This window comes from Oncorhynchus clarkii, chromosome 32 (assembly GCF_045791955.1).
Source record: "Oncorhynchus clarkii lewisi isolate Uvic-CL-2024 chromosome 32, UVic_Ocla_1.0, whole genome shotgun sequence".
Classification (NCBI taxonomy): Eukaryota; Metazoa; Chordata; class Actinopteri; order Salmoniformes; family Salmonidae; genus Oncorhynchus; species Oncorhynchus clarkii.
This window is the reverse complement of record NC_092178.1, coordinates 9,064,457-9,077,274: the sequence shown is the minus strand read 5'-3', so window position 1 is coordinate 9,077,274 and position 12,818 is coordinate 9,064,457. Positions and strand designations below refer to the sequence as shown.

The following is a 12,818-nucleotide window of genomic DNA, read 5'->3' as shown; positions in this document are numbered from 1 at the left end:
GTGTGTGGGTATATGTGTGTGCGTGCGTGCGTGTGTGTGTGTGCCAAGCCGTATCCACGGTTACCCATCCTGTTTTTATACATGTACATTTTTTTAAGGCTGAGTTTCTGTCATCGACTGCTGGGCGCCGGGAGACGGACCTCCTCGCAACAGCCCTGCCAAATAAAAGACCTCATTGGTTAACACACTGTTCTCTGTGATTTTATTGGCTGAGGCTGTGTGGGTGGAAGGAACATGAGGGAACGTGACTGGTGGGGTGAAGAACTCTGAATATTGAATCTCAGTATCACATGGTTAACACTCTCCGGTGATCATTTCACTTCCTTATGTTATAAAATACATTTTTTTACAGTTGTTCCCGTGTAGCTCAGTTGGTAGAGCATGGCCCTTGCAATGCCAGGGTTGTGGGTTCAATTCCCACTGGGGACTAATATGAAACTGTATGAACTCACTACTGTAAGTCTGTCTGGATAAGAGTGTGTCTGTTAAATAACTAACAAGACAAGTATCATTAACATTAACCTGTTACATCCCATAATAAGCACCAAGCTCTATTGACATAACGGTGCTGGTTTCTCAGAATTTTTTTTAGAGGATTTTACATTTTGTGGCTGTCGCCTTCAAAGTCCCGTTGGGTGTGTAAGGGCATCCTGTCCTGTGTTTATACCAGAGACCACAGGAGACTGCTTTGGTCAGAGGTTCGTTTGTTTAATAGGGATTGCAAGCCGGAGTTTACACTTACAGTAATTTGCAAGTAACACACTCAGTACAAAAGATGGTGTTTTCCCTTTTTATCCCCTACTGAGGATCACCTCGCCCAGGCTGATGTCCCTTAACTTTAATACCATATAAGGTCATAATTAATTGTTGCTAATACAAAGATGTCTCTGCTAGGCGGAGTTCAGCTTATTGTTGTTTGCAGTTAGTTTCCCAATCCTCCTTCCTCCTATTTCTATCAGGTGCCAGCAGAAGTAGGACTGGAACATAGTATCAACAGGAACTGAAAGTATAGTTTCAACACACAGATATCTGACTTTTGTTCAGTTGACCTCTTCATGCACTTATAAAGTCTCTATCACTGATTCTTAATTTCAAGCTAAAGCAAAACATTAATCATTATACTTTTGTAATTACAGGTGTTCCTCTAATGTATTATAAAATTCCTTTCAGGTGCTGCCATAGATTTACATGAGGGCTGCAGTCATAACACGTTATTTCACCCCCTCAGCCCTCGCGCTAGCCACTTTCCCTCGGGGGAATCCCTGTCGAAACTGGATGCAGTTCGATTGCCATCTTAAGTGGACGTCACAACTTTGATCACTTGTGAGGTTGATATGACCCACAATTCAATGCAAACTGTAGTTGCGTGTATCCGGTGTCTGCGAGGTGCCAAATGTAATGAACATGGCTGCATTTTAGGCATTTCAGACAAAATTATTTATATATATATATATTTATATATATATATATATATATATATATATATATATATATATATATAGATTACCTTTATTTTAGCGTTGGCAAGTGGGAGGGATGCTCAAATTGGCTTAGTCTCGTAGTGAGGAGTTTATAAAACGTAGCTATCTTCATAAACATATTTTTTCGGAATCTGAAATGTGTTGGAATAAATGAGCAAACTATAAAACTATCTAGCCAGCTATGGGTAACTGTAGCTAGCTACCTGGCAGAAGTGCTAGCTACATTAATAGCTTTAGGTTTGTTGTTTTTAAGCTCAACTTCAAGATTTCCACCAAGGACATTGCCTCATCACTCTACCTCAGTTGGGCAAGGGAGATTTTAAGGTACACTGAGATGTGACGATGTAAAATGTAATTCAAGGGCTGAGGGTTTAAGACCGAGAGCTGTCAACTTTGCGTTTGGACTGCAAGAAAGCTCAAGGTCATTGACCGCAGATAAAATTATGTCAAATAAATCACATTATATCTACTGTAGCTTTGATTGGACTGATCATATCAACATTATACCAAAGATTTTTATAACTTAACCAAGATAGACCACAGCCTGTCATTACCAAGTGATAAATGAATTTGCCTTTGCACTCCTTCTAAACAACGTGATTTTTTTTTTTTACTTTTAAAAAGGGTAAACTCTACAAATCTTTGTCCACTCTGTTCATAACATAGTGTCGTTTTGGGAACAGAAAATTGTATTAAAATCAAATATTTAATTGATAAGAAAATGTGCAGAATGTCGGCCAAAATCTGTCTTGTTCCATCTTCTCCCACTGCCGGCCAGAGGGCTTCCTCTCACTACCATATTTGGAAACGCCAAACGGATGCTTCACATTTATACCTCCTGCCTTTGGAAAGTATTCAGACCCCTTGACTTTTTCCACATTTTGTTACGTTACAGCCTTATTCTCAAATTGATTAAATATTTGTTGTTTCTCAGCAATCTACACACTGACACATAATGACAAAGACAAAAAACAGGTTTTTAGAATTTTTTTTGCAAATGTATTAAAGTTTTCAGACCCTTTGCTCTGAGACTCGAAATTGAGTTCAGATGCATCCTGTTTCCATTTATCATCCTTGAGATGTTTCAACAACTTCATTGGAGTCCACCTTATATAAAATAAAATATCCATATTAAACACAAATGTTTACCTCTCCATGTGCTGTTGTCTCCTCATTGGGGCCTATATAGACTGTCATCTCCTCATTGGAGATAGCAGGCCAAACTATCCCTCTCAGCACTGCCTGGACTGCGCAAAAATGCAAATGCTTTCCGTTTGAGTTATGTTAGGTTTTATTTTATTTTCATTCAATTAAATTGTTTGGACATGATTTGGAAAGGCACACACATGTCTATATAAGGTCCCACAGTTGACAGTGCATGTCAGAGCAAAAACCAAGCCATGAGGTTGACGGAATTATCTGTAGAGCTCCAGAGTTTCTCTGTGGAAATGGGAGAACCTTCCAGAAGGACAACCATCTCTGCAGCACTCCACCAATCAGGCCTTTATGGAAGAGTAGTCAGATGGAAGCCACTGCTCAGTTAAAGGCACTACAGCCCGCTTGGAGTTTGCCAAAAAAGCACCTAAAGGACTCTCAGACCCTGAGAAACAAGATTCTCTGGTCTGATGAAACCAACAGGACCTTCCAACTGAACAACGACCCTAAGCACACAGCCAAGACTTCGGGACACGTCTCTGAATGTCCTTGAGTGGCCCAGCCAGAGCCCGGTGTCACAAACCGGCTCGAAGCCCGTAACAAAAAGGGAGACAACATGGAGATAAAGAATAACAGAATATATTTATTAACTGAAGTAAAGTAAATACAATTAACAATGGTGTGTGTAGTCAGTAATTAGTAGTGTAAGTGAGTGTTTGCCTGCATAAATGTGATAATGAGGGGTGTTGAAAGGTGCCAACGCAAACAAAAACAGCCACAAAACAGCCACAACCAAAATCTCTCTGTGTCTGGATGGAGAGAGTCTCCTCAATGAATGGGGAAGAGGTGCATTTATCCTGGGACACACCCGAGCCCAGGTGTGTCCCAGGATATTTCGCTGACGACCCTCCCAGCCCCGCCCACCGACATCTTATTGTCGTGCCTTTGGCTTTGCCGGATTAAGTGATATGACATGCTATTCTATAAATTAATATTACCTGATTGTTCTAATCATGTAAATGTAATTAACTAGAAAGTCGGGGCACCACAAAATAATATTTATAGAGCAGTTATCTTCCGAATGAACTCTTAAAGACCTAATAATATTTTACATCAATAGCAGTCAATATTAATCGTCACCTTATTTCAGTCTCATCTGAAAGATGTAAATTCTTGGTTATCTTCACGAACCCTGGCTAACAAGTTGAATCAGCAATACAAAATTGGGTTTAATTATTTATTTACTAAATACCTACCTATCTAATCACACAGAATTACATATACACAGAAGAAATCATACCTTGATTACAAATGACGTCATAAAGGAAAACGTCCCTGACGGACAGAACAGATATGACAGCTGGTTACCCAAAGAAAAAGGGGGGTTGGGTTTGAGTGAAAGAGCGGGAAGACTGAAGAACAAAGGGAGAAGTGATGTCTCTATTGTAAATACAGTATCTTATACATTCTAAATTATCGCCCATTTGGAAAAGGAAAATGCAATAAATATTTGCTCTGAGCTGCGCTTCGGTAGGTTGGTGGTAGATGGAAGGCCATGTTGCCCAACAGAGTCCTTTGTCCTTTGAAGAATGTCTCTGCTGGTAAATTAGATAGGTTGTAGTAATGTTGTTGTGTGGTAGATGGGATACTCTGTCTGTTCTTTCCTAGCCCACGTTTGCATCTGCTGTTGCTAACTCAACGACTAGGAGGTATCACTTCTGTAATGAATAACAGTTCAAAGTTCATACCATTCACAACCAAAGCTCACACTGAGGTTGGCTTCGTTCTGTAGTTATTATTTGAACCATTCTGACATCGGACCGTCGTCCTCACATCCTCGGAACAGGAGGTTACATTTTCGTCAAGGCTTTACATAGTGGAGGGAGAAGGGTGTGTTTGAAAAGTTTTATAACCCACTGATTGAACAGAGCCCAAACCGTATGAAAACCCAAATCTCTCATTTGGAAGCTAAAATTACATTTCATCTTTTCACCAATAATTTTATATTCAAACATTTAAATTGAACAACAATTCCATGTGAATCCGATAACTACAATGTGCAGACTTTCCACTGTAGAGTTTATATCATCCTGTCATTGAGAATGTCTCAGATGACAACCGAACCGACATCATATTCATTAAGTACCAACGCATATGTTCAACTGGTCGGATTACCAAAATATGGTTAATTTCCCCCCACCGTCTGATGTTCCCAGAATCTCTCTATGTTAAACAAGGGATTTTCAAATGTCACATCAGTAGGGTAGAGAGAGGAAAAGGGGGGGAGAGGTATTTATGACTGTCATAAACCTACCCCCAGGCCAACGTCATGACACTATTAAGGAAAACAAGAGCAAAGAGAAAGAATTCGGCAGACAGAGTGGGAGGGTCGTCACACCGGACTTGAACCCAATCGAACATCTCTGGAAAGACCTTAAAATAGCTGTGCAGCGAAACTCCCCATCCAACCTGACAGAGTTTGAGAGGATCTGCAGAAAGAAATGGGAGTAACTCCCCAAATACAGTTGTGCCAAGCTTGTAGTGTCATATCCAAGAAGACTCAAGGCTGTAATCGCTACCAAAGGTTCTTCAACACAGTATTGAGCAAAGGGTCTGAATATTTAAGTAAATAAGATATTTCTGCTTTTAATTTGTTATAAATTTGCAAAAATTTCTAGAAACCTGTTTTTGCTTTGTCATTATGGGCTATTATGTGTAGATTGATGAGAGGAAAAATGATTTTATCAATTTTCGAATAAGGCTGTAATTTATCAAAATGTGGAAAAAGTCAAGGGGTCTGAATACTTTCTGATTGCACAGTATGTGTATCATTATTATATCTGTGATCAGACTTCAGAAATTATAGATAAAATGTTTCTGTGCCCATCTGCCATTGGACAAATATTACACCACAAGTCAGAAATCACACATTCAACAATGAGTGGTTTGGAAGGAATCTGCTATTCTACCTGCGATGCAAAGCAATCAATATTTTTCTTCCCCTGCCTGCACTTCAGTGGATAGGGTGTGTGGCCCAAGTCTGGGTTTAAGGATTTCATACATATGTCTGAAAGAGTCTCTTTTCCAAGATTAAAAGGATAAACATTCACACCATGGGCAAGAAAATGTTAACTATATAGGCCATGCTGTCAATCCATCATGCTTTCTGCCAGGTCAAAACAACTGGTAACTCAGAAATGGGAAATCTTCTACTTTGGTGCATTCAACACAACTCAGAACTCTGAAAAAAACAAGCTCCGACTGGAAAATAGACGTTTCGAACAGTCTTTCAACTCGGAATAAAAAGTTGGGAACTCGGGTCTCTTTCTAAAGCTTGGACTTTCCCACCTGAAGATCACTGATATATCATGATTCGACCTCATTTTACCCCGAGTTCCCAGTTGTCTTGAAAGGACCATAAATCCAGAGAATACCAGACTTTTGATGAGAAAGTTTGCCCACAAGAAGGACCGCTACGCAACTTTCCTGTTCGTGAGCTGAACACGGTGAGTCCGAAAATTGCCGTCTCCCCCTCAGAACTTATACTGTTCTGACTTGGTGGTGCACACGTAGCCTATAGCCAGTTTTAGAGAATTATCATCATGGAAAATTGTAAAATCTTTCATTGTCTGCTTATATGCCCCTGTTATTTATCCTACGGTTCTGACTTGGTGTACAGGGAGAATACTGTAAGAACGGCCCATGTTCTGAAATCTGTCAATGTTCATTTCAAAAGTGCTGAACACATAGTTATATCGTCACTCTGAACTTGTTCATTAATGTCAGAATCGAAAATGCCTCTTATCCCTTCATTGTTCCCTTATGCCATAGTTTGTACATCTCAATTGTTATATAGGTCTATCTCAGTGTCTTAAACATAATTTTAGGCAATGTAGGAATTATGCATTTCTTTGTTTAGCATACTTTGTGTATTATAATTAGAAGAAGAGGGGATACTATATAATGTTGTTGGGTCTGTAACCATGAAGAGGGGATACTATATAATGTTGTTGGGTCTGTAACCATGAGGAGGGGATACTATATAATGTTGTTGGGTCTGTAACCATGGAGAGGGGATACTATATAATGTTGTTAGGTCTGTAACCATGAGGAGGGGATACTATATAATGTTGTTGGGTCTGTAACCATGAAGATGGGATACTATATAATGTTGTTGGGTCTGTAACCATGAAGATGGGATACTATATAATGTTGTTAGGTCTGTAACCATGAAGAGGGGATACTATATAATGTTGTTGGGTCTGTAACCATGAGGAAGGGATACTATATAATGTTGTTGGGTCTGTAACCATGAAGAGGGGATACTATATAATGTTGTTAGGTCTGTAACCATGAAGAGGGGATACTATATAATGTTGTTGGGTCTGTAACCATGAGGAAGGGATACTATATAATGTTGTTGGGTCTGTAACCATGAAGAGGAGATACTATATAATGTTGTTGGGTCTGTAACCATGAATAGGGGATGCTATATAATGTTGTTGGGTCTGTAACCATGAAGAGGAGATCATATATAATGTTGTTGGTTCTGTAACCATGAAGATGGGATACTATATAATGTTGTTGGGTCTGTAACCATGAAGAGGGGATACTATATAATGTTGTTGGGTCTGTAACCATGAAGAGGGGATACTATATAATGTTGTTGGGTCTGTAACCATGAAGAGGGGATACTATATCATGTTGGGTCTATAACCACGAAGATGGGATACTATATAATGTTGTTGGGTCTGTAACCATGAAGAGGAGATACTATATAATGTTGTTGGGTCTGTAACCATGAATAGGGGATGCTATATAATGTTGTTGGGTCTGTAACCATGAGGAGGGGATACTATATAATGTTGTTGGGTCTGTAACCATGAAGAGGGGATACTATATAATGTTGTTGGGTCTGTAACCATGAAGAGGAGATACTATATAATGTTGTTGGGTCTGTAACCATGAAGAGGGGATACTATATAATGTTGTTGGGTCTGGAACCATGTTTGTCAGTGAGCCTTTAGTAATAGACCCATGTACAGTAATTCCATTTGACATTGTGAGGGATGTTTTGTTTGTGCAATGCGCTGTCTGTGCGCCGTTATATTGTCTATAAAAGTGGATCCTCGTGATTGTATTTTCCTTCCTTTTTAGACCATATAGGCCTAATAAAATTCTTCAAATTTGAGGCTAACCGTCTCTCTCACTCTCTCAGTGGTGACGTAATGAAGAGTAAAGTTAAGGCCTCAATATCTCGCTGATTTTATCTGAACTAACACCTATCGGAATTTCTGTTGGTGTTCGTTTTGAAAGTGCTGAACGAAGGACTACCTCGTCGCAGCTCGTTTGCCTGCACTTGCTTATATTTAGAGCTAGCTGATAATGATATATTAACAAACATTATATATCTACTGAACATAAATGTAATAATGTTTCTGTATGGTTAAAAATTCAAAACTCATGTCTGCATTCGTTTTTATTTGAAGGAGAATGCGTTTTTTTTAAAATCGAGTTACACAACAAGGAGTCAGTAGAAACGATATTTATTTATTTTTTAGCAAGTCAGCCGTGTCAGCTATGGTTTTTAAAAAGACAGTAAATGAGGCTGAATGATCATTTTCGCTGCCAGATGAGGCTCTGTTGATTTGCCAGGTGTAACATTGGTGATGATTCACCCCGTGGTGCTGAACAGAAAGCTCTGAGTCGGGTACAGTCTTATGTAGGCCATAACAGTTTGTCACCGTTATACACTCTAAAAAAGAAAAGGTTCCTGGGGTATCCTTTAGAGGTTCTTCACATTGAAACTGTGGGGGAACCCCTGGAAACCCCTTTTATTGGATACTTGAAGAACCTTTTGAAGAACCTTTTGAAGAACATTTTGAAGGACGTTTTGGGGTTAATTTTTGGACTCACCCTCCCTCTCTTATTATTATGCATAATAATAATATGCATAACAATAACAACAATAACACAATAGTTTAGTTGTCAGTGTTTATTTTGATTTTAGTGGCAAAGCAGAATAAATAAATAAATCTATATATGAGGTAAACTCCCAGCAGAGCCCCAAGTTCAATGTGTATATCCTCTGTCCTGTCGATGTTACTGTGTTGATGTTCCCCGTATCCACAGCCAGAATGATTTTGTAGTACATGGTGATCGAACAGGTTTCCTGTTATATTTATTAACAAAACATGCACAGACATTATTCATACCTTGGTTTTTTGTGGTGAATGTGAATGAAAAAAAAAAAACTTTTTTGATAATGGTTTTCATACACATCCCTTACCCATAATGTAGAGGCCTCTGGGATATTAACTGAAGAGGTCAGGGAGCAGAATGGTACATGTGATCTGCATACCAATACCTATTGACATTCCTTTGTATGTCTCCTCATCTGTAAACCTGCAGACACAGACACAGAAGTGAGCAGTTCAGTCATCTGCACCCAGTACAGCTAGCAGTCAACATATTCTTATAGTCTACATTTTCTTACCTCCTTTGTTGAATTGATATCCATTGAACTGTGTCCAGTCTCTGTTTTAGAAAGATTTTCACAAATATGAAAAGATAGATGGTATCATCGTAAAACAATATCCATTTAGATCATACAAGGGACTAACCCGACCTTAAATTGAGGAGATCTTTACATGTTTCATTTAAATGCCTCCACTTGGTGTCCTTTAAATCCAAGTGTTTCAGATGGGCAGTTAGGTTCCTGCAAGAACCCCCAACAACTAAGGAGGTTCTTCGATGAACCCCACCTCCTACGGGGTTCTGGGAAGAACCTTTTGGGGGACATTTTCAGTGCCAAGAACCCGAAGGTTCTTAGTAAGAACTTTGAGGATCTTAAAGGAACTCTTGTTGCATCACACATTTTTTAGAGTGTAACTGAGTTGCTATAGGTAACAAAAAATACTTGTTAGTGTAATTACACTATGTAATAAGGACCCCTTAAAAGGAAGTGTTGCCCAGAGATAAGCTTGTATTGGCGAGAAATTAACATGAATTTCGAATGAATATGAAAAGCGTATACTAAAATATGAGAATACTAAATGCAATGTCTCAAAATCCATATCCATCTGACCTCTATATTGTTTTATGTCCTGTGGATTCGAGAAGAAAGATGAGATCAATGGGAGAGGGAGCCTCTGTCAGGTAACCAATAGCCTTCATTCTTGCACAGAATCCAGAATACCTGATGTGATGCTATTTTCCTGATTTTTTACAACTTTTTTTCTCTGGCCTCTGCTGATTTAGTCACCCTGATTTTGACCATCTACAAGGGTAAAAACCATTTTTGATTGTATTATGATAAAGACATGGGGTTTGGACCATTGCTTTTCTTCCAGGATTATCTACACAATTAACATATTATTTTACCCATTGGTCAAAAAATGAGATTTTGATTGGACACCCTACATATGGAACAGACATATAGCACACACAAACATATCACTCTCAGAGACCTCTGAATCTCACATCAATAACCTATACCTCCTAGACACTTGAGTAGAGCTGGGAGAATCAAATGTTTGGTCATACATGGATGGAGTGGCGCTGACTGGGTGATGCTGTGACACGCTGCACCCTCTGCTGTTTGATTATGGTATTACACCCCAGTCACCACATACCTCATGCAAAATAATTTGTACTCATCCACTGGGGAAGGAGAGAGAAAGGGAGAGGTATGGGGATTGCTGCTAGTACTTGCTGTACTTGTTTCCTTGTGAATGTAACTATAGAAACTAGTCTATAGTATAGAGCTGCTATGAAGTGCGTTGTGTGGCTCTCGGCTCCCTCTGGTGGGTGATATGTAACTTACTGAAGATCATATTAAATTAAAGTATTTGAATTCCTATTACTACAAGAGCAGCACAAACACATTCTTGTAGGCAAACCATATTGGGATGGCAGTGTAGCCTAGTGGTTAGAGCATTGGACTAGTAACTGGAAGGTTGCAACATCGAATCCCAGAGCTGACAAGGTAAAAAGCTGTTGTTCTGCCCCTGAACAAGGCAGTTAACCCACTGTTCCCTGGTAGGCCATCATTGAAAATAAGAATTTGTTCTTAACTGACTTGCCTAGTTAAATAAAAGAAAATATCAATGCACTTTACAGATGAGCTGTAACTGATTGATTCCAGCTTTCAACACTCTTGGCATTCTCTCAACCAGCTTCACCTGGAATGCTTTTCCAACAGTCTTGAAGGAGTTCCCACATATGCTGAGCACTTGTTGGCTGATTTCCCTTCACTCTGCGGTCCAACTCATCCCAAACCATCTCAATTGGGTTGAGGTAGAGGGATTGTGGAGGCCAGGTCATCTGATGCAGCACTCCATCCCTCTCCTTCTTGATCAAATAGCCCCTGGAGGTGTGTTGGGTCGGTGTCCTGTTGAAAAACAAATGATAGTCCCACTAAGCACAAACCAGATGGGATGATGTATCGCTGCAGAATGCTGTTGAATCCATGCTGGATAAATGTGCCTTGAATTCTAAATAAATCACTGACAGTGTCACCAGCAAAGCACCCCCACACCATCACACCTCCTCCTCCATGCTTCACGGTGGGAACCACACATGCGGACATCATCCATTCACCTACACTGTCTCACAAAGACACGGAGGTTGGAACCAAACATCTCAAATTTGGACTCTTCAGACCAAAGGACAGATTTCCACCGGTCTAATGTCCATTGCTCATGTTTCTTGGCCCAAGCAACTCTTCTTATTAGTGTCCTTTAGTAGAGGTTTCTTTGCAGCAATTGGACCATGAAGGCCTGATTCACACATTCTCCTCTGAACAGTTGATGTTGAGATGTGTCTTTTACTTGAACCGTGTGAAGCATTTATTTGGGCTGTAATTTATGAGGCTGGTAACTCTAATGAACTCATCCTCTGCAGCAGAGGTAACTCTGTATCATGACACAAGGCCCAGATGCAGATGGTTGGAGTCTTACAATGTTTATTAATCCAAAAGGAGTAGGCAAGAGAATGAATGTGGACAGGCAAAAGGTTAAACCCAGATCAGAGTCCAGGAGGTACAGAGTGGCAGACAGGCTCAAGGTCAGGGCAGGCAGACTGGTCAGGCAGGCGGGTACAGAGTCCAGAAACAGGCAAGGGTCAAAACCGGGAGGACTAGAAAAAGGAGAATAGCAAAAAGCAGGAGAACAGGAAAAACACTGGTTGACTTGGAAACATACAAGACGAACTGGCACAGAGAGACAGGAAACACAGGGATAAATACACTGGGGAAAATAAGTGACACCTGGAGGGGGTGGAGACAATCACAGGTGAAACTGATCAGGGCATGACACTCTGGGTAATTCCTTTCCTGTGGCGTTCCCCATGAGAGACAGTTAACCATCAACAGCGCTTGATGGTTGTTGCGACTGGATTGAAGAAAATTTCAAAGTTCTTGAAATGTTCCGCATTGACTGATGTCTTAAAAGTAATGATGGACTGTTGTTTCTCTTTGCTTATATGAGCTGTTCATGACAGGATATGGACTTGGTATTTTACCAAATAGGGCTTTGTTCTGTATACCACCCCTACCTTGTCACAACACAACTGATTGGCTTCGAGGCAAAGCATGGCTACTTTGAAGAATCTGAAATCGAAATTATATTTGGATTTGTTTAACACTGGATGGGGGTTATGAGTAGGGTTGGGGGGGATTTAATGCAGGCAAACTCAAATCAGTTTTACAAAAAATGTACCAGATGTCACATGTGCAACCAGAGAAAAAAAACTCTATTCAACCTTTACTCCACACACAAAGACACGTACACACCTCTCCCTCGCCCTCCATTGTCAAATCTGACCATAATTGTATCCTCCTGATTCCTGCTTACAAGCAAAAACAAAAGCAGGAAGTACCTGTGACTTGCTCAATACGGAAGTCGTCAGATGATGCAGATGCTAAACTACAGGACTGTTTTGCTAGCACAGACTGGAATATGTTCCGGGATTCATCCGATGGCACTGAGAGGTACACCACCTCAGTCATCGGCTTCATCAATAAGTGCATCGACGGCTTCGTCCCCACAGTGACCGTACGTACATATCCCGACAAAAGGAACACCTACGTGAGAATACTATTGACTACAGCTCAGCGTTCAACACCATAGTTCCCTCAAAGCTCATCACTAAGTTAAGGAACTAAACACCTCCCTCTGCAAT

The 12,818-nt window shown here is 40.1% G+C and overlaps 1 non-coding gene across 1 annotated transcript; it reads left to right on the top strand.

Moving 5' to 3' along the window:
* Positions 1–354: 354 nt before the first annotated feature.
* trnaa-ugc (transfer RNA alanine (anticodon UGC)) lies at positions 355–429 on the top strand. Its single transcript has one exon. It is a non-coding gene; the product is annotated as a tRNA-Ala (tRNA).
* The last annotated feature ends 12,389 nt before the right edge of the window (positions 430–12,818 follow it).